Genomic DNA, 21,886 nt, shown 5'->3' with positions numbered 1-21,886 from the left:
ATGAGGTTGACAGTCAATGCATTTGCGTAACTCTTTGACGGCGTCCAGGTGCATGCCGGGCCAGTAATACCCAGCATTCATGATTTTGGCCACTACTATGCGTGGTCCGGCATGTATGCCACATATGCCCTCGTGTATCTCTCGGATGAGGTATGTGGCATCCTGCGGGTCGACACACCGCAGGAGTGGCCCGAGGTATGACTTTCGGTATAAGATACCGTCTCCCATTTGATAATGGCACGCTTTGTATTGTAGCTTGCGTGCCTCTGATTTGCTTTCAGGAGTCACACCTGATTGTAGATATGCGATAATAGGTGTCATCCATGATGTTGAACCGTATTGAATGACGTTGACTTGACACAGGGGTACCGAAGGATTTTGCAGGATTTCGATGCGTATCTCCTTTGCCAAGTGTTGGAAGCTGGTAGATGCAAGTTTTGATAGTGCATCTGCGGACTTGTTTTCGCTTCGGTTAATATGGCGAATATTGAACGAAGCGAATTTGGATATTAGTTGCAGGGCTTGCTCGAGGTAGAGGATCATGATATCCCCTTTTGCGGCATAGTCGCCGCGTATTTGTCCTGCAACTAACAAGGAATCGACGTGTGCTTCCAGATGTTGCACGCCGATTTTGACTGCTAAACGTAGTCCCGCTAACAGGGCTTCATATTCTGCCTCGTTGTTTGTGCTTTTGAATTCGAGGTGGATTGCATATGTAAGCTCTTGGCCGTCAGGGCTGACGAGTCGCAGACCTGCACCCGCACCTTCCTCGTTGGAGGCACTATCTGTGAATAGTGCCCATGTCTCTGAGGAGGATGGCGTTGGTGTAGGAGTTTGTGCTTCCTCGCATTCTTGGATGCGATTCACCGGTACTTCGGCGGCGAAATCAGCTAAGATCTGGCCTTTAATCGCGGGGCGCGGTTTATAGTGTATCGTGTGCGCGCCCAGCTCGATTGCCCATTTTGCTAATCTCCCAGAGATGTCGGGTTTGGATAGGATCGGGCCGATCCTGTAATTGGTTAGCACTGTGATGACGTGGTTTACGAAGTAGCGTCGCAACCGTCTTGAAGCGTGCACTAATGCTAGTACCAATTTCTCCGTTATTGAGTATCTCGTCTCTGGGTCGTTGAGCATCTTGCTGATGTAATAGATGGGTGTTTGAACCCCCTTTCGCTCCACTATTAATACCGCACCCACCGCGTTATCCGCGGCGGATAGGTATAATATGAGTGGCTCATCTTTGCGTGGTGCGGTTAGAGTTGGGAGTTGTATCAAACACTCCTTCATTTCCCGGAAGGCCTGTTCAGCCTCTGCGGTCCACTGGAATTGTTCTTTCTTTGAACAGCTCCGCAGGGTCTTGATGAACGGATAAGACTTAGTTGCATGGTTGGCTAAGAATCTGTTTAGTGCCGCTAGCCTGCCGGCTAGCCGTTGCATATCCTTCATCGATGAAGGCGATGGCATGCGCTCGATCGCCTGGACTTTCTCCGGGTTTACCTTGAATCCATCTTTAGTCACGATGAACCCAAGGAATTTGCCTTCTTCCATTCCAAACGAGCATTTCTCTGGATTGAGCTTTATGTTAACGTTTCGCAGAGTTTGGAATGTTCTTTCGATGTCCGTGAGCATGGTGTCCTCTGCCATGCTCATGACGACCAGGTCGTCCATGTAGATTTCGACACTTTTGCTTATTTGCCCGCGGAAAGTGTCGTTCATCAACTTTTGGTAGGTTGAGCCCGCGTTGCGCAACCCAAACGGCATCTTTGTGTAACAGTAATTTCCGGTGGGAGTCCGGAATGTCGTTTTGTCTTCATCCTCGATTGCCATTTGTACTTGATGGTACCCTTTGTAGCAATCGAGGAAGCACTTCCATCTGAATGGTGCGAGATTATCGACTTTTTCGTCGATTTCTGGAAGTGCGTAACAATCCTTGGGGCAGGCTTTGTTAAGGTCTTTGTAATCGACGCACATGCGCCAGCCCCCGGACGGTTTTTCTACCATGACTGGGTTGGATAACCAAGTCTGGTATTTGACTTCCCGCAGGATGCCTGCGGAGAGCAGTTCTTCGATCTGCTCTTGCATCGCCTGATTTTTAGCTGACCCAAGGTGGCGCTGGCCTTGGATCACTGGCTTAATACCTGGCAAGGTATTCAAGTGATGTTGCGCAATATCACGTGGGACCCCGGTCATGTCTGCGGGTGTCCACGCGAATATGTCTTGGTTCCTGAAGAGAAGCTGCTTCAGTTGCGCTTTGGTGGTCGGGGATAAGGCGTGACCCAATGTGACCTTTTGTTCTGGGTATCTCGCGTTGAGAACCCATTTTTCTGGTTGGTCGTTGGGAGTGGGCCTTGCGACTTTGGTCGGACGTACTTCGTCCGACATCATGACGTCCCTGCGGGCATAGATTATCGCGACCCCCGATTCGGTTGGGAAACCAACCGCAGAGTGGGGGACGGACGTGATCATATTGAAATCTCCTTGGGATTCTCTCCCGAGAAGTACGTTATATCTGGAGGTGTGAGGTAAAACCATGAAGTTTACCTCTTCTGTCCTTGTGCGGTTTCCGCTGGAAAGACGCATAGGAAAAGTAATCTGGCCCAGGGGAAAGACAGTTTCCCCTGCGAACCCGGTTAACGGGTAATCTACTGCTTGCAACCGATCTTTGTCCTCCTGGTCGAACTGGTTGAAGCATTGTTCGTAGATTATATCAGATGTACTGTCCGGGTCTATGAATAGACGCTCGGTGCAGTAATGTGCCAGTTGGCCTGAAATAACGACGGCGCGCCTATCGCACGGTTCGCTTCGGACTTTTGGAAAGACGACTTGCTCGTCTTTCCAGTCACATTCCGGCCTTTTCGCCGCTTTGCGCGCCCTGCCCTTGCCTCCGTGGATCATGTGGGTGGAAGCCACGTGCATGGTTCTCTTCCCGGAGGAGGTACCTTCGCCATGAGGGGTAATGCGCTTGGTGGGTTTTTGCCCACCTGGCAAAAGGTGTTGCAATTTCCCCTCCTTTAAGGCGCGCTCAATCTCCAGTCGGAGACTGATGCAGTTGTTGGTGGTGTGGCCCGAGTCCTTGTGGTACTCACAGTAGAGTGTGAGGTCCTGATTTTTCTTGGACTTCATTGGTTGGGCCGGTCGCAAGAACTGTGGGTCCGCAAGGAGGACCTCACTTGGCGACATGGTGATCTCGGTCCAGTTGCGGTCCCGAGAATCTTTTTTTGACGCCCGACTGTCTCGGGCGGGGTTGTAGTTCTTTGGGTTGAACGTGTTGGTTCGCGGGAAATACGGTTTGGAAATATCGCGATTTCCAACGTCCCGGTTGCGTTTATTGTTACGCTTGGACCCTTGGTGGGATGTTTCGGCTTGGGGCTTTGCCTTCGTCACATGCGGTTCAAGTGACCGCTGTGTCTGGGCGTATGTCTTGACCGCGGTCATGACATCTTCCCATTTTTTGGGCAAGCCCTCCTTGCCAGAGATGGTCATGATCATCTCTCTGTCTTTGACGGCCCGGATGAAGTGGTTTCGTGCCATCTGGTCTGCCACGTCGCCTATCTCCAGGCACTCTTTATTGTAACGGACGACGAATGCCTCGAGGGATTCGTCGTCCCTTCGCCAGATGTTTACGACGTCCAACGAATCGCGTTCGTGGCGTCGCTGCTGGCTAAAATGGGCGAGGAACTTGGTACGCAAGTCCTCGAATGAATCCAGTGATCCCACTGGCAAAGAATCGAACCATGCCCTGGCCAGGCCCGTAAGGGTATGGGGGAAGAAATTACACCAAGTGGGTTCATCCCACTGGCCGTTGATGCCCGCGCCCATGAAGATATTCATGTGGTCGTCCGGGTCGGTCGAACCACTGTATTTCCCAACGTTGAATGGGAACTTTGTCGTGGTGACATGGGCGTTGGCAATCCGCGTGCCGAACTTGGAATTTTCGGCCGCTGCCTTTGGCCTGTATGGCTCGTTCGCAGGGCGCTTTGCCGCCCTAAGGTATGTGTTGCGGGGGTGACTGGGAGGAACATAGTTGCGTCCTCCCGGTCTGCTGCTGGTGTCATGCGAATCACCGTGGTAGCTATGGTCGTCAGGGTCGGTATGACCGTACCCTTCGGTGTATGGTTGCGGGCTCAATCGGCTCTGAATGCCTGGGCCGCGTCGGGAGGTTGACCGCCTCATGTCCTCGCCATGGGGGCCAAGGCGGGTGTGCACCGGTCCTCTGGTGTGGGACCCGTATGAGGAATCGTCCTCGTTGAGGGTGTGGACCGAACAGTAAGACGATCCGCGGTCATCACGTCGGCTTCTTGAAGCCAGGCGTGAATGTATCCTGCCGTCGTATTGTAAAATACGCTCAGCAGGGGTGTGCGGTGTTGGGGTAGGCCCAGCTCGTACATTCGCTTCCGTACAAGCGCGGTTGTATGCTGCGGTCAGCATGGCTGCCTGCTGCTCGTACCAGGTATGAACGGTCATGCCTGATGGGATCACAGATGGGAACTGTGATAAGTCATGTCCAAACATAAAGGAGGGACTCCTTTGTGTGGACGTGCCGATGTGTCCGGGTTGGGAGGTCGAGGCATTGACCCCTATCGGAGGTGGGATTGGAGGATTTTGGTTATCCGCAGTGTTGTTTTGGTGATCAGTCATGATCGTGAGAGAGGGAAAGGGATGGTTTAGAAAATGCTAAGAGTAGCGGTGGGCGCCAATGATGAAACAATGGTTAACCGGGTAGGGTTAACACACTGGTCTCGTCAAGAAGGGTTAATCCCTTCCTCTCGAGGATCGCTGGCTGGATCACCGGGGGTTGATCTCCTGCACAAGGAAACAAGCCGTGACTCGTAACAAGGAGGATGGGGTGGGGGGTGCTCCTTGTTACCACTCTCCGGCGTGAGAATCAGTAGTTTGCTTGGGAAGCAAAGTAAGATAGTAGTAGTAGTGAGAGAGTTGTGTAGAGATACCTCAAACCTGGTTTGGGGTTGGTATTTATAGCCGAGGAGTGAAGGAGGATGATGATGGATGGACTGACGACGTGCTGCATCTTTGCAGGTGTGTCAGGCTTGTCGGTTGTGGAGGTTACGCCACGTCAGTCCATTGCTTACGTAGCTCTGACAGGTAACTGCCATTGGTGCCACTTGCACTGTGGTGTCAGTCCCACTTGTTTGAGTGCATAGGATGCGGTGCAAGCCGCATCGCTACGTGCGGTAACATCTGAAGTTACCGCGTCTCCTACTTGTGATCAAGGAATACGCGAGATGCGGTGCTAGCCGCATCGTCGTCCGCGGAGACTATTTGCCTGCATCCCTTGTCGTGACGAAAATGCCCATATGGTGCGGTGTCAGCCGCACCGTTACGTTCATCTTCTTTTATGCCTAAGGTAAGGCTTTCTTGTATTGATAGAAGTGTTCACTGGATGCGGTGCGATGCCGCATCGCTGTGAATACTTCCGTTTTCGTACACCAGATGTGATGCTCTGTCGCATCACTCTACCGTTCTCATATTCCATGTAAGTCCTCCTTCGTTACTAGATAGATTGGATTCAACCCTTGTGCCGACGCATTCTCGCATGGGCACAAGTAGGTTGTTAGCTAGTGGGGGTTTTGATAAGGGTAATGGTCACTCGCGGTCGATGCTGACGCGAGATCTGGGACCATACCCCTTCAGCTATTTTTGCATAAAACATGGTGTTAATCAACAATGAACTTGCAAATGATTTATCTACAAATATGTTACTATAATTAACATATTATGATATTATGAAACTATTCATAACCTGAGTTTTGATATAAGATCGTAAATTGTGTTATAATATGACTAAAACGCCCTTTTGGCGCATAGTCTGGTTTTTAACTATAACTGGGTTAGAAACAACAGTTTATTAAAAAAGTGAATGAGGTGATTAATAATTTTGAAAATGGGTAGCATGTGGGATTTGAACCCAGCCCTCTACAAAAATCAAATCTTATTCTTACCACTAGACTACAATTGTATTAATGTTAACAAATATAACTGTAAATATATTATACTTTTTTATAAATACAGATTTATTTTTTTTATTTTTTTTGGAAGCCCTAAGTCGTTGCCTAGCCCAATTACACTAACGGGCCGGCCCTGAGCGCAACAGATTAATTAGACACCCCTTGCAGACCGCAAGGGGAATGCCATACGGTCCGTATGGGCTTCAGAAAAACAAAAGTTTGATTTTTGGCACCTTTAACCCCTCACTTTCGAAACTACTCCTTTTCATGATATTTACTCCTCGTTTTCAACATAGTGAATTATATGGAGGGTCTTTAGACACGTGTTATCTTAGGATACGATCACTAATTGTCCGGGTGTCACAATATATGTGTTTGTATCATTAGGAAACATATGGTGAGGAGTATGTGAAGTAGATCTGAACCCTTAGTCAATATTTTTCGATGGTTAAGATTGAGATGGTGGCATGATTGTAAAACTAAAAGTTCAAAATGGCCGAAAGGCAGAACTGATAAGGGGCTGTTTGGTAGCCTCTTAATGACCATTCAGATGCTACCTCTTAATGATTTAAAACTCTGAATGAATAAGAGGTAACCTCAAGTTTGAATGGTTAAGAGGTAACCTCTGAATGGTAAATCATCACATGTCACATTCTTCTACCTTCTCATTAGTAAAATTTTAATGGTTCTATTAAGAGGTAGCCTCTTAATAACCATTCAAAGACTACCAAACAGCCCCAAAGTCTCTATTTCTAACATTTTTTTGGGTTAAATTTGGTTCCGCCATTGTAATTTTTTAAATCAAAAAACTTTTATATACCTTTTTAAATATAGATAATAAAATTGCGTACTTCATTATCTTTTATTTGTGGGTATAATATTGATATGGCCTGGTCTATTCGCACACGCCCTTGGTCTATTTAAACACTCCAAAGCGCCCCGCTATGGCCAAAGTGGGGCGCTTTGGTGTAAAGTCAACAGACAAGGACTGAACCGGTCAGACCTTGTGTGTTGCTTTACATCAAAGCGCCCTGCTTTGGCCTAAGCTCGGCGCTTTGTTTTTTTTTTTTTACATTTTGGGGCAAAGCGCCCATCTCAGGTTAAAGCGCAGCGCTTAGGACCTTTTTTAAATTTTTTAAAATTGTTTTTAATTCACAAAATAAGATTTGGGGTGTTTGAACTTCTCATTTCCTTATATATTATAATCAGAAGATTATTTTTTGATATTTTTATATTTATATAGTCTTGTGTGTGTCTACATAAATGTAGCTGTGTGAGTCTATGTATTCCAGTGATGGAGAGAAGTGAATGGTCAAATAAAAAAAATGTTTAAAGAAACATTTTAATTCCTATATCTCTGACTGTTATATGATCTTTTTTGGATTTGAAATATTTCAACTGTGCAAAAGGTGTTTCAGTATGGCACCCTTTTGGCATCTGCGAAAACTAGCTACTATTCCATCTGTAATTCTAATATATACACATGTATATTAAAAGGGAAGCATTTGTTAAAATTATTATTGGGTGTTAATATTCTCACACCCCTAAACTCTATCTCTCTCTATATATACATAGATAGATTAAGAGAGAGATAGAGTGAAAACCATGTGGGAATCAGATCAACGCATACGAAATGCTTACGTATCGTCCCCCTGACCTTAATGTAACCCCATATGTTCAAGATGTATGTTAAATGTGTTTAATAATAATCATGTTAATTCTTTTACAATCCAAGAGTACATTTGTGTTTGTTCAATATATGCGTTACATCACGTTAAAAACCGAATGTCACCGACACGACCCAATCAGATTCAATACGCACTTGTACGACCCAAAATGACAATATACATCATAATACTACAATTAATGAAAAAATACGTCATGTACATGTACGATAGGCGGCTGATACACATAAAACTACTCATAGGAGTACTTGTGCTTTCAAACCAAAATGATACGATATAATGGAATACGACATCACACATAATCGATTTGATCCGGAACTTGTAGTATAGTCCATATATATTAAAAAATGATGTATAATGGAAAAAGCGTAAAATTTAGACTATTATCGACGCGTTTGTGAATTAAAAACAATTTTAAAAAATTTAAAAAAGGCCCTAAGCGCTGCGCTTTGACCTAAGAGAGGCGCTTTGCCCCAAAATGTAAAAAAAAAAAGCGCCGAGCTTAGGCCAAATCGGGGCGCTTTGATGTAAAGCAACAGACAATGTCTGACCAGTTCAGACCTTGTCTGTTGACTTTACACCAAAGCGCCCTTTTTTGACCATAGCGGAGCGCTTTAGGGTGTGAAAATAATAAGGACCGTGTGTAAATAGCATGACCCTATTGATATATCTTCTTTTGACTAAAGAACGCCTTTTCAAAAAAAAAAAAAAAAAAGCCTCGGTAACTTATATGTGATTGCGTAAATAGGCACATATGTTAACTAATTTAAACATACCTTTTTTCGAATCGTAACATTGTATAAAAAAATAAATCTAATAAAGATGACATGGTTTATCAAGAGAAGATTCATTTGAGAAGAGAATTAAATTAAGAAGAAAAAGAATAAAGGGTACAAATGAAAAACATTAAATAGTTTTTCTCTAAACTTATTTATTATCATCTGTGACTAATTAATTAGTCATAAACACTATCATCCTTCACACTTAAATTTTTGCTTACACACATCAAAATTTATTCTACACGCTTTGAAATATATCCTACACATATTGAAATTTATCCTGCACAGCTCGTAATTCATCCTACACACCTTGTAATTTATGTTACACTTTAAATTATATATTTTTTTTCTTTTTTTGAAAAATATGTTTTTTTTAAATAAGTTACAAATTTAATGTAGTTACCTATTAAAAAGGAACACTACCAATTAATGGTCCATCTAAGTTTACCAATATACCTTTACACTAATATTAAATGCAAAAATTAAATGAAGTAAAACGAAGCATTCTTATTGGTTGAATTTTTTTTTTTTATTTTTACAAAAAAATTATTTCTATTTGAACTTTCCACTTATCAATATAACACATATATGGTACGATGGTATATTTCAAAAGCAAATAAACTAAGAAAATGAATAGCTAATTCGATTTACACGACTGTTCCAAGTTCCAAACCGAACCATATAACTTTAATACCATATACCAAACCACATAGATCTTAAACAAATCTCTTTGCTTCTATTTAAGTCGGTTTCAACAGTTTATAATCACTCACACTTGCAAATTCAAAAGAGTTAGATGAGTAAGCAAGCCAATGTTCAAACATGTTCATGTTTATGATGTTAACAAAGTCTTAAATGAATAAAAGTCGGAAATAGGTAAAAAAACAGAAATAGGTAAAAAACCAAAAAGGTCCTACCGGGAGTCGAACCCAGGTCGCTGGATTCAAAGTCCAGAGTGCTAACCACTACACCATAGAACCAATTTGTGTCACCAATTTATTTTTCTAACCCATGTAAAACCAAATAACTAAAAGGTACATAAAAATATAGAAAACATGACAAAAAACAAAACCAAATGGTTGAGAAAAAAACATAGGATTTTGTTTTTGAATTTGGGGTTTAAAGGTGTGGATATGATGAATAATTTATTATAAATTATTTTCATTTGTTATACTTTTGTGCATTTGTAGCACCTCATTCTCATATCGAGGAAATGAGCTTCACTCGTGTTCTTGACAAAGAATATGAATTTAAGGGTTTTGATCCAATGGAGTTGATGTCATTTAACAATCAAATTCGGACGATTATAATCAGTTTTTTGGCCGTTTAAAGGTGGATTAAAAAAGACTTTGCGGTTAAACCGGATAAATGTTGTTAAACAAGGTGGATTGTTCTTTATGTTCTAAAAACTGAAAAGAATAAAATATTAATTAAATTACACAAAATCCTAAATCCAATTATGGGCCAATCAAAATGAAACACGTTTCTAGAGGGTAATCGTATGGGTCATAAATAGGTGCCTAGCTTCGATATAATATTAACTAGAATTTTTACCCGCGTTGCGGCGTAAAAAGTAGCGTAGAAACTTAAGTTACTCGATTGGGATTAGGTTCTATTGTTTCTACTACTGACAACAACAACAATAACTACCTCCTTTAATCCAATATATAATCAATAAACCTAAAAGAAAACAGAAAAAATATAGACTAACCCAAGTAGCTTGTTGTTTCGAAGAAAATCACACCAGGCAGGCTATACATAAGATGCGCACTCGTCGTCGGCCGCCATAGAAGTTAGTGGATGGCAGAGAGGTGGTACTAATAGCGGAAATGCCTGAGTTGTTCTTTTCAGTCTATTGTTTACGGTTGGCATAGTAATTGGCATGGTTGCAGACTTGATTTGTTGTCTTTGTAACCCCAACTTCTTTTCCGGTTTCCTTACCCATGTTTCTCCAATCCCTCCAGGAATTTACGAATTTACTGCCAAGATGAACCGCATAAAACAAATTAATCAAGAGTCAACGGAAACATCGACTATGATGCAAAGTCAAATCTTGCCTCATGCAAAGTCAAATCTTGCCTTTTCTATTCATACCCATATCACACACCTACAAATACACTTGGCCAGTGGCCACCCATAATAACTATATATTTTAATAACTGAAATTAAATTTTCAACATAAAAATGATAGGCAACCATCTTATTGTTCAAAGCTGAATCTTGAACAAAAAGTGTTGTTGGTAAAGTTTTCTTTTTAGTTTCAAAATCTCAAAAGGGTATTTTGGTCAGATCATCAATATATAAGTTTGTCTTGACACCCAACCCTGAAAGATTGTCTTTTTCATTGCAAGAATATCTTCTTGCAAACCAGTAGCGAAGATCACACGGTGTGGAGTGGCGTGGAGGGGAGAAGGTGGGACCCAAGAAACATAATCTAAATTTAAATAATATCTGAGTGGCTACTTCGATAATTGCGACTGTTTTTTCGGGTTTGTGTACAAGAAGAAACCCCTATTAAAAGACGAACATGAACGATTAACTACTAAAGACAAATCTAAAATAAAACATGATCTGGATGATTAATACCTTTGCACATGAAAAACCACTACCAAATGTGTGTACTGTTTACACCATTCGTGATCTCAGTTTCTCAATCTTCCATAAATTATCAACATCTCATGTAAAATAGCAAACATATATGTCTTAATTTCCAGGAATGATGTTGATTACTTTTAAATATCAACTTTGATAATGGTGGTCGTTTCATGAAATAAACCCTACTACATTTTGTGGATGATATGTGATATTGATATTGAAGCTTGAGTTGCGATTAAGGGCTTTAATGGATACTTTTTTGGTGGTGGGCGCTTCAGGCATTGGCTGTTGTACACCCCCTCATTCCTCCTCCTGACAGATGCATTCCTCCATCACCAAACATATATAAACCCTACCGTAAGCTCCATGTAGATGGTATACATATATTTTCTTGCATCAACACAAAACTATGTATTGAAGACACTATACAAACAATAAGATATTTTCTTACACCCAACTACATAATTTACATATTGGAAGACACAAATCATAAAAACTATTTGGTGTCTACTGCACAACTTCTAGTGTGATTTCATATAAAAAGAAGTACATCCTATCTAAGGTTTATCAACTTTGCTTCGTTGCCCCTAATTCTGATTTCTGCACAGTTAATCTATATGCGGGGAAAAACGTTAGGCATATGGGGAACAACAGATAACCTAAGAAATAACATTTACACAAACAATCCAACATTCTTGAGAGTATATAAGCATGTATGACAAAAATTAAGCTTGAACAATGGCATAGAAGCTATTCACCGGAATGAAGAAGATGATGAATACATACCTCGATTTAAGTTTCTGTTGTCATCATTATATCATTAGAACTTACCCGATGCCACGGGAACCCTAACCTTTGTGGACATCGGTGTTGCCCCCAAACCCTTGTTCGGAACCCTAGCCGTCTCCCAAATTACGGCTGCTGACCACTGTTGTCACACCCCAACCGATGGCGGAATCATTGGGGCGCGACACTAGGCGAACCAGATTGCTCAAGAGAATCCATAACAACTATTAAATGGAAATATTTAAAAGGTTAATTGTCCCATACCAATCAACAAACATTCCACAAACAATTATTAAAGACAGCGTGTTCTCGTAAGCAAAACAAGCCCGACAACCTAGATTTCTATTAGTGACGTTTCTAGATTGCCTATCTTGATTTCCAGCATAGCATAACATCAACCCGTCACATACGTTAAAATAAAGTCAATACATAAAATGTAAATGTGAGTACACAAGTTTGCATAGCATATAGTAGTGAAAGCATTTACGCATAACCAGCATGTATCACGTAACGGGCGAAGCAAGTAACTATCACACAATGATTACAACTTAACCACGAGACTGCGTTGTGGAGTATGCACGAAACATGTTCGGTGAACACGTGAAGTAAAGTGATGTGATCCCTAGCAACCCCTGTCCACAACAGGTGCTGAGTCAAAACTATAATACTATCGTTGCTAGAGGCAGTATAGTGTAACACTGTATAAGCATAGTACAAGCATTCATAGATCACGTATAACATGCGGGAGCGGTTAGCGTTATAAAGTGTTGCGTTGTGTGTTGTGTTTTGATATAGAGAACGCATGTAACACCCAAAAGTGTGTTAAAAGAAAATGGGTTCGAGTATACTCACAGTGTGTGTTTAGCTAGTAAACACAGACTTGATTGGATTGAAGGGAACGCGTTGAGTTAGCCTGTGAACAGTAGTATAAGTCATTGAACAGAGCGTAAACAGAATGTCGAATAGTTGAGTGTTCGGATGGTGATCCGGACGAATGGGTATAACTCATCCGAGCGGATGACCATTCGAACGGATGGCCATTCGAATGAGGTGTGTTTGTCTATTGTTAAAGTTCGAAGTTTTATTAAATCGTTTAAACAAGGAATGGTATAAGGGTCAGGTCACTTGGTCGGATGGTCATTCGATCGGATGGTCATCCGATCGGATGGCCATTCGAGTGGGCGATCTATTATTTGAAAATTTGTAATATTTTTTAAGTAAAAAGTTTGAAGTTTAACGGAGATGGCGTGACGACGTGTCAAACAACGGGAATACAACAAGCCTAGCTCATTCGATCGGATGGTCTCAACCCATTCGGCTAAACTTACTGTTCTTGATGAAGATCCATGTTCAACCCGTTAGTCGGTCATCTCTCCGGTGGAAATCCGTTTTCAAGCCGGCTCTCAACAAAGGAATGAGTAGAGAGTCTGAATGAGCCCAGATTCCATCGGTTTTTGTGTGAAAGTTGAAGAAAAGTTGAAAATAGTTGAAAAGTGTTGAAATCTTGTTGAGATTAAGTTTAAAAGTGTGAAATCTCTTAGATCTAGAACCGATCTCGATCAGATGGTGTTCCTTAACCGTTTGCCGGAGCAAAACAGGTGGAAACCACCTTCAAGAGGTCCAAATAAGTGATTTAAGAGAAAAAGTAAGTGTTTGTGTGTGATTTTGATGGAGAAGATGATGTAGAAGATGATGTAGAAGTGATTAGTGATGAAGGTTGTACAAGATTCGAGGAGAAATACTTACGAAATAGCATTGAATTGCGAGTAAAAGTGACTGAGAGCGACTTGAGTGCGTGTGATCGGATGTAGGTGTTAAATCAGCGAAGGGAGGTGTACGGATAGTATTTATAGGGTGAGAGAGAGAGTTAGCTCGGTGCGCTATATGTGTTCGGTCGAATGGTTGTCCGGTCGAATGGCCATCTGGTCGGATGGTCATCCGGACGGATGTCCATTCGGACAGCCGTGTTGTGCGAGTTAGTTTTCCAACTTTCGTTTCATTTGTTAAGTGTTGCGTTACATCGAGTTGCGAGTGAGCGTTTGAGTGTATAATCGTTGCGTGGATAACCACATAACCATTAAACAATTAATCACACAAATAACACACATAACAAAAGTAAATCCGCGTTTCAAGTTTGCGTTGAGTTTGTATTGCGATAGCATTGTGATAGCGTTTAATCTAACAAGCGATGTAGTATGTGATAAAATGCGTTTAAATAGTAAGCGTTATAAACAGGGTTAAATGCGATAACTGCGTTTTGAATAAGCGTCTTAAAATAGCGTTGTAATATGCGTTAAAAACATTATTTTAACCCCTTTGCGTAAATTGAATCCCAGAGTACAAGCGTTTACAAATGAAATGATGGTAATAAGTAACGATCCGAAAAGTCGGGTTGTTACAGCCTCCCCTACTTTAAGGAATTCCGTCCTGAAATTAAAGCGCAGGAGTAACAAAGAGTTGCGGATATTTAGCTTTCATATCACTTTCGAGTTCCCAAGTGAACTTGGCGCCGCGTTTGCCTTCCCAGTGAACCTTCACTATAGGAATGCGAGAGCGTCGGAGTTTCTTGGTCTCTCGATCCATGATTTCTACTGGCTTTTCCACAAAGTGTAGGGTTTCGTTAACTTGCAGATCTTCAAGAGAAACATGCATATTTTCTTCAGCTAAGCACTTTTTGAGGTTCGAGACGTGGAAAGTCGGATGTACGTTGTTGAGTTCCTCTGGTAATTCGAGTCGGTGGGCCACTTTGCCAATTCTTTCCAGAATCTTAAAGGGACCAACGTATCGTGGCGCTAGCTTTCCTTTCTTGTCGAATCGAATCACCCCCTTCCAAGGTGAAACCTTTAGGAGTACGTGATTACCAACTTCAAACTCAAGGGGATTGCGCTGTTTATTGGCGTAACTCTTTTGACGACTCCGAGCTTTCAAGAGATTGTCTCGTATCTGGAGGATCTTGTCGGTCGTTTCTTGTAATAACTCATGACCGGTGATTTGTGCGCCTCCGATCTCGTGCAATACAATAAGCGATCGACATTTTCTACCATATAATGCCTCAAAGGGTGCCATTTGAATACTAGCATGATAATTGTTGTTGTACGAGAATTCTACTAAAAGAAAATACGAATCCTAGTTTCCACCAAAATCTACAACGCACGAACGAAGCATGTCTTCAAGGGTGCGGATCGTGCGTTCAGTCTGACCGTCGGTTTGGGGAAGGAATGTGGTATTGAGATTAAGGGTTGTACCAAGAGCAGACTGAAAAGTCTCCCAGAGACGCGAAGTGAATCGACCATCGCGGTCAGAGATGATGTCACGAGGTGTCCCATGTCGATAAATGACTTCGTCGGTATAGATTCATGCTAATCGTTCAACCTTATAGTCTTCTCGTATCGGTAAGAAGTGAGCGGATTTCGTAAGATGATCAATGATAACCCAAATGCTATCGTGACCTGATGGCATGCAAGGGAGTTTCGTAATGAAGTCCATAGCTATACTCTCCCATTTCCACATCGGGATCTCGGGTTGTTCGAGTAAGCCAAAGGGTCGTTGGTGTTCGGCCTTAACTTTCGAGCAAGTTAGGCACTTCGAAACGTATAGAGCGATATCCTTCTTCATTCCTGGCCACCAATACATGACACGGAGGTCCTGGTACATCTTGTCGGCACCGGGATGAATGGAATATCGGGATTTGTGGGCTTCAGTCAGTAAAATCTCTCAGAGATTATTGCGACTAGGAATCCAAATTCGGTCGAGATAGTGAAAGATACCATTAGGATTATTCACTAGTTGGTTTTCGGTTACAAGTATACTTTCTTCCTTCAAGGTGTTCTCGAGAAAACAAGCGTGTTGAGCGTCGCGAATGAGGGCTTCGAGGTCGTGTTGGGCTTGAACGTTACGAACACTATGTAAATAGCTTCGTCGACTAAGAGTGTCGGCAACGACGTTTGCTTTGCCTGGGTGGTAGCGTATCTCACAGTCGTAATCGTTGAGAAGTTCAACCCATCTGCGTTGGCGCATGTTTAGTTCTTTCTGGTTCAAAATGTGTTGTAGGCTCTTATGGTCGGTGAAGACCGTACACTTGGTACCATAAAGGTAGTGTCGCCAAATCTTTAACGCAAAAACAACTGCACCGAGTTCGAGATCGTGGGTTGTGTAGTTCTTCTCGTGGACCTTGAGTTGGTGAGAAGCGTACGCGATAACCTTGTCTCGTTGCATAAGGACACAACCAAGACCTAGGTTAGAAGCATCGCAGTAAACAACAAAGTCGTCGTTTCCATCGGGTAGCACGAGTACGGAAGCATTGCAAAGCATACGCTTGAGAGTTTGAAAGGCATCCTCTTGTTCGGTTCCCCAAACGAAAGGCTTGTCTTTATGCGTTAGAGAGGTGAGAGAAACAGGGATTTTAGAGAAATCAGCGATAAATTGACGGTAATAACCCGCCAATATGAGAAAAGAACGAACTTTGGACGGGGTTTTCGGTGTAATCCAGCTCTTAACTGCTTCAATATTCGCGGGATCGACGTGAATACCTTGACTATTGACGATGTGACCGAGGAATTGAACCTCCTCGAGCCAAAACTCACACTTGGAGAACTTGGCGTAGAGGCGATTCCCCTGGAGAAGCTCGAGAACTAAACGACGATGTTGAGCATGTTCAGCTCTTGACTTCGAATAGAGAAGGATATCATGGATAAACACAATGACGAAGCGATCAAGAAAGGGTTTACACACACGGTTCATCAAATCCATGAAGACCGTGGGTGCGTTTGTAAGACCAAAAGGCATGACCATGAATTCGTAATGGTCATAACGGGAACGAAAAGTGGTTTTAGGGATATCTTGCTCCTGAATTCGCAGTTGACGATAGCCAGAACGTAGATTGATCTTAGAGAAACACGTAGCGCCTTGCAGTTGATCAAATAAATCATCGATTCGGGGTAAGGGATAGCGGTTCTTGATAGTAAGCTTGTTGAGTTCCCTATAATCGATGCACATTCGGAACGCTCCATCCTTCTTTTTCACGAAAAGGAGGGTGCGCTCCAAGGCGATCTGCTAGGGTGTATGAAGCCTTTATCAAGTAATTCTTGGAGTTGGCTAGAAAGTTCACGCATTTCGGACGGTGCGAGGCGATAAGGGGCTTTAGCGACAGGGTTAGCTCTAGGAATGAGGTCGATACGAAAATCGATATCGTGAGTCGGGGGTAGACCGGGTAAATCGTCAGGAAAGACATTAGGAAAATCACGAACCACAAGTACCTTTTCCATCGGCTTCTTTTCCATCTCCGCTACTACTATGTGAGCTAAGAAAGCCAAGTATTCCTTGCGGAGATACTTACTTGCTTGAATGCACGACATAAGTTTCAGTTCTTTCGGGGATACTTCGCCATAAACACAAAGTTGATCACCGTTTGAAAGAGAGAAACAAATCATCTTTTTGAAACAAACGACTTCGGCACGATTTTTATGAAGAAAATACATGCCTCCTATGACATCGAAACTGTAGGATCGTTTTCGGCCCTGTTTGAGTCGATCAGAGAAGTTTCTATCCAAATCAAGAGGCGGAAACTAATGATTTGATGCTATTCAAGCTGTATTCACTTTAATCTTGCTGTTGTATTGATATTAGACACAATTGCAAAGTTTGACAGCACTTCAGCAGCATGCTGGAACAATTACACCATCAACTAACTGTTCTGGTTCACTCTAAACATCCCCTATATATACTGAGTTGGGTTCGCTTATATGGCTGTCCATATAAGCGAACCTGTTGAGACTCATAAGCGAACCATACATGTTCTAAAGAGCGAACCTATTCAAGACTATGACACATAAGCGAATCTAAGTATGTATACATGAGCGGACCTATTAAGATCTACATTTCTAGGACTTTGTGTCATATCTGATCAATCCCACACTAAGACTCGATGTAAGACGTAGTCAGCAGACGTAAGTGCACCAACAGACTCCCCCTCGGATGTCGACGGAGTCTTCATAGAGTCTTTGCACAAGTCAACCTACAATCTTCATCAGTCGTCAAACTGTCTCTGAAATATCTGTCATTCCAATAATCCTCGTTCTCTTTCTTCATCATCACCAAACTCCTCTCTCTCAGCTGTTGACACGGTATCTTCAGACTCCCCCTCTCACACAACTGGGATCGTAGTCTGGAATTCACATCTTCATTCTTCAAATCAAGATCATTAACAGCTCTCATCAAATTCCAGATTGATACCTGACTCCATTCTCTCTCAGGATCAATATTTGGCTCAAGTCCTGCACAATCTCTACCCAACTATAAGTTTCTTCAAAGATTAAAACTTTCCAATAATTCAGAAACTATGTTGATAAGCTTATAATAATGATTTTGCATTCAGAATCAATTACTAGCTCTTTTCAAACAAATTTACCATCTTCACATACACCTCCCAAACCAGTTCTTCAAGTTTAGCACTTTGAATTTTGAAAATCAGCATCTCAACACCAGTTGTCGAAACTCTTTTTGATTTTTCAAAAATTTTATGCTAAAACACACCAAAAATCTTTTTGGATTTTCTGAATGAAAATAAAAAAATGCAGAAAACAACTATTTACAGACAATATTTTTGTGAGTTTGTGCAAGAGGATCATATCAGTATATGAAACAGATCACAAACACCGTTAAGCTTGATTACATATTAAGTTCTAAACAATTTACCTAGATTGTCAGTATGTTTGTCCACTTAAATTTTCACACAGACTTCAATTAATTCGAGATACTATATTAATGTTTTAGAAACTAAAACTTAATTATGTATCACTCCACTTGAATATACTCCTGTATCCAGATCCCAAATATTCAGTCTTACAGGTGAGTATACCACAGATGATATCTGTAAAGGGGTAGATGCGAAACCGTGAGAGCTCAGGTCAGAACTTCCGTTCAGCAGAGAGATGACGGCTCGACTTTTGGTGGGTCCCCTTTAGAGGATCTTTTATTACAACAGCAAAGATTATCAATTTTATTGTTTAATCAGATTGCTGAGGGCGAGCTTGTATTTCAAAGCTTTTTGCAGAAAGTATTATTCGGGGACTAGGTCAGTATTTCCATACAGCAGAAGTCCCGGAATAATACCCCAGATATCACTGAGTATAAAGACCTAGTATCTCAGAATACGAGACCTTTCCTACAAGATTTCGGGGGTTACTCATATATTCAAGAATAGTTACCCACGAATTAAGCTAGTTCGAATTTAGGTTTATATCTCGTTTCAATTTACTAAATGTGCGAAAATCTACTGACACATCCGCAGTAAGATTGTTTATCACATTTAAACATTCCAATTCTTTAGCGTGCTGTGATAGTTCACAGATGTACTATCATTTCCTCTTTATTGCAACAAAAACTCATTTTTCAAATTTTATCATGTTTTTGGCTTTTTCAAATTTTCTGATGTTTTTGGATTTTCTAAAAAATTCTTACTCCCCCTAAAATTCAAATACATCTAGTGAAAATTAAAAACAAATTGTACAAAACATGACAACTGATATCGAAATACTTCAATTCTCCATCCGTTTGGCTTAAACAATCAGAACTCCCCCTCACAACAAACTATTTTCCCATAATGATTTCAAAACACTCAAGTTTGTTTTAATCAGAATGGTTTTTCCGGAAAATAAGTTTAGTTGTTTTTACCTTTTGTAAAAATTGGGGTTCAAATCATCATATTGTTTTACCAATCTTATGAATGATAGTTAATTCAAGTCCAATTCATTGACTTGATTTAACCACTTGTAAGATTTACAACAATCACAAACATACAACCACTTGTAGATCTAGCAATTAAGCTTTTCAAACCTGTTTTTCAACCAATTACCATCTTTTGGTTGAATTCTCAAGGTGCCGATTCCTACTCCTCGCTTACAAACCTGGGAGTTCCGGCAAGTCCTGCAAAACCTCAAACACAGATTTAGAAGGATGCCGATTCATGATCCACGATACCAACTTGGGATCTCCGGCAAGTCAGGTTTTTATTCTTTGAAAAATATATCCACCTAAGCCTGACCTTCCTTGGGTGTAACAACATCTTCTTTATCTTTACTTTCAACAGGCTTGTAAACACGTCCTTTGGAAGCATAAAAATCTTCGATGCTTTTGGCCTTACCATTGACCATTTTTCCAAAGATACGTTTTACATTTCCATTGAAAGTTTTTTCAATATCAAATTTCTTCTTGTCAGAATAAAATTGATTTGAAATTTCAACTTTTCCGATTTTGGATTTGTAATTTTTAGCATTCAGTGGCGGAAAATTCACAGCGTCCACTATCGGAACTTTCTTTTCAACCTTTTTCTCAACACGTGGCTCCTCTGATTTTATGGAATCAGATTCATCACCAGAACTATTACCTGAACCTTTCACAACCCATTTCTGATTTGGCACATTTTCTTTCCTTTTTGAAGCACTCTTTGAACATTCTCCTTTTTCAAAAATTGAATTTTCAAAGCCAGTAAACTTCCGAGTTGACAGTTCAGTCTTTTCAATAACTTTTTCTTTCATTTTCCCAGAGACCTCCTGTTTTGGCTTGAATGTCTTCGGACAATCCTTTGCCACATGACCAGCTATTTTGCATTAAAAACAGGTTCTCTTTTCAATTTTCTTTGGAACTTCATTCTTTTTCAGTTCTTCTTGCTTCTTGGCAAGGAATTCCTGATTTGTCTGTCTTCTGAATGATTGTTCTTTTTCAGCTTCTGACGTTTTCCCTGAAACAAACATAGTTTTTGGTTTATACATTTTTTCATTTTTATAGTTTTTCGGTGGGACAAAACCAAGACCTTTTTTTTGAAATTACGATTATGGTTTGGTTTCTGTCGGAAACTATAACCACAATTGTAACCTATTTTCTTGTTGATTCTTTGTTGATCTCTTGAAGTGTATGGTTTAGGTTTTCCATTAAGATTTAAATTTTTTATTTCAGAAATATTAATTTCTGTTATTTTGAAAACCTTTTGAATCATTTCAAGTCTGACACTTCTTATTGGAAAACTTTCATCTGAATATAATTTGTCAGAACCTTTCAAAGTATATGCCACTTTGACCGATTCATCATTCAAATTAGATTTCGAAAGTAAAAACTCTTTATCATAAACCCGTTTGTCCTTTTTGTTTGTCGGCTTTGACATATTTGACCCAGACTTTGACTCGGGTTTGGACTCCGGTTTTGACTCCTCATTGTCATCTTTGTCTAACACCTGATCTACCACACTTTTTATCAACTTTGACTCATGATCAGTGTCGGATGACGTATACGTGACATCGATATTTTCTGGCAAGTTATCCGACGGCCCAGACTCCCATTTCAAATTGATTGCTTTATTGACTCTTTCAGAATTTGGATTTCGAGGTGAATATCCATTTTTGACTGGGGGCGGACATCTGTTATAGACCACACTTGATTTTTTACCAGAATTCTTCAACTTTTCTTTATCTTTTGTCACGGATATTTCTTCTTCAGATGTCTTCACTTCTTTAAACGTCTTCAAATCTTTCACAACTGGATAAATCCTGTCAACAACAAAAGTAGAACATGAGTAACTATCTAATAACTTCTTAACTTTCTCAGTTTCTATCTTTTGTGTTGCCAGCTCCAACTCGAGATCAGCACATTTCTTAATATGAAAGTTCACATCATCAAGCTGCCTAAGATATGCTACTTTCAATGTGTTCATCGCCACAGCTTGTTCACCACTTGAATCTGTATACTTGTTGATTTCTCTGTTCATCGCATCGTACGATTCTTTCAATTTGTGAATATTGTGCAACAACTCATTGTTCTGCTTGATCAGTGAATCACAGTTCATGCACTTTTCTGGGACTATGACTGGTTCAGCTTCAATTTTCACTTCAAATTCAGGAACCTCACTGACTGTCCTGTTATGTTGTAAGAATTCAGCTCTTCTCCTTTTCTCAGCTTTAGCTTCAGCTTTTAATCTCTCTTCCTCTTCCTCTTCTTCCTCAAGCTTTCTACGTCTTGCTTCAGCAGCTTCCATGACTTTCCTGGTTCTTTCTGCACATTTCAAATCATAAGCATTAGCAAAGAA

The 21,886-nt window shown here is 41.1% G+C and overlaps 1 non-coding gene across 1 annotated transcript; it reads right to left on the bottom strand.

Annotated features, from left to right (window-relative positions):
- Positions 1–9,338: 9,338 nt before the first annotated feature.
- Positions 9,339–9,410, bottom strand: TRNAQ-UUG. Its single transcript has one exon. It is a non-coding gene; the product is annotated as a tRNA-Gln (tRNA).
- Positions 9,411–21,886: the final 12,476 nt, after the last annotated feature.

Source organism: Helianthus annuus, chromosome 16, assembly GCF_002127325.2.
Source record: "Helianthus annuus cultivar XRQ/B chromosome 16, HanXRQr2.0-SUNRISE, whole genome shotgun sequence".
Classification (NCBI taxonomy): Eukaryota; Viridiplantae; Streptophyta; class Magnoliopsida; order Asterales; family Asteraceae; genus Helianthus; species Helianthus annuus.
The sequence above is the reverse complement of the archived record's forward strand: the minus strand, read 5'-3'. Positions and strand labels throughout refer to the sequence as shown.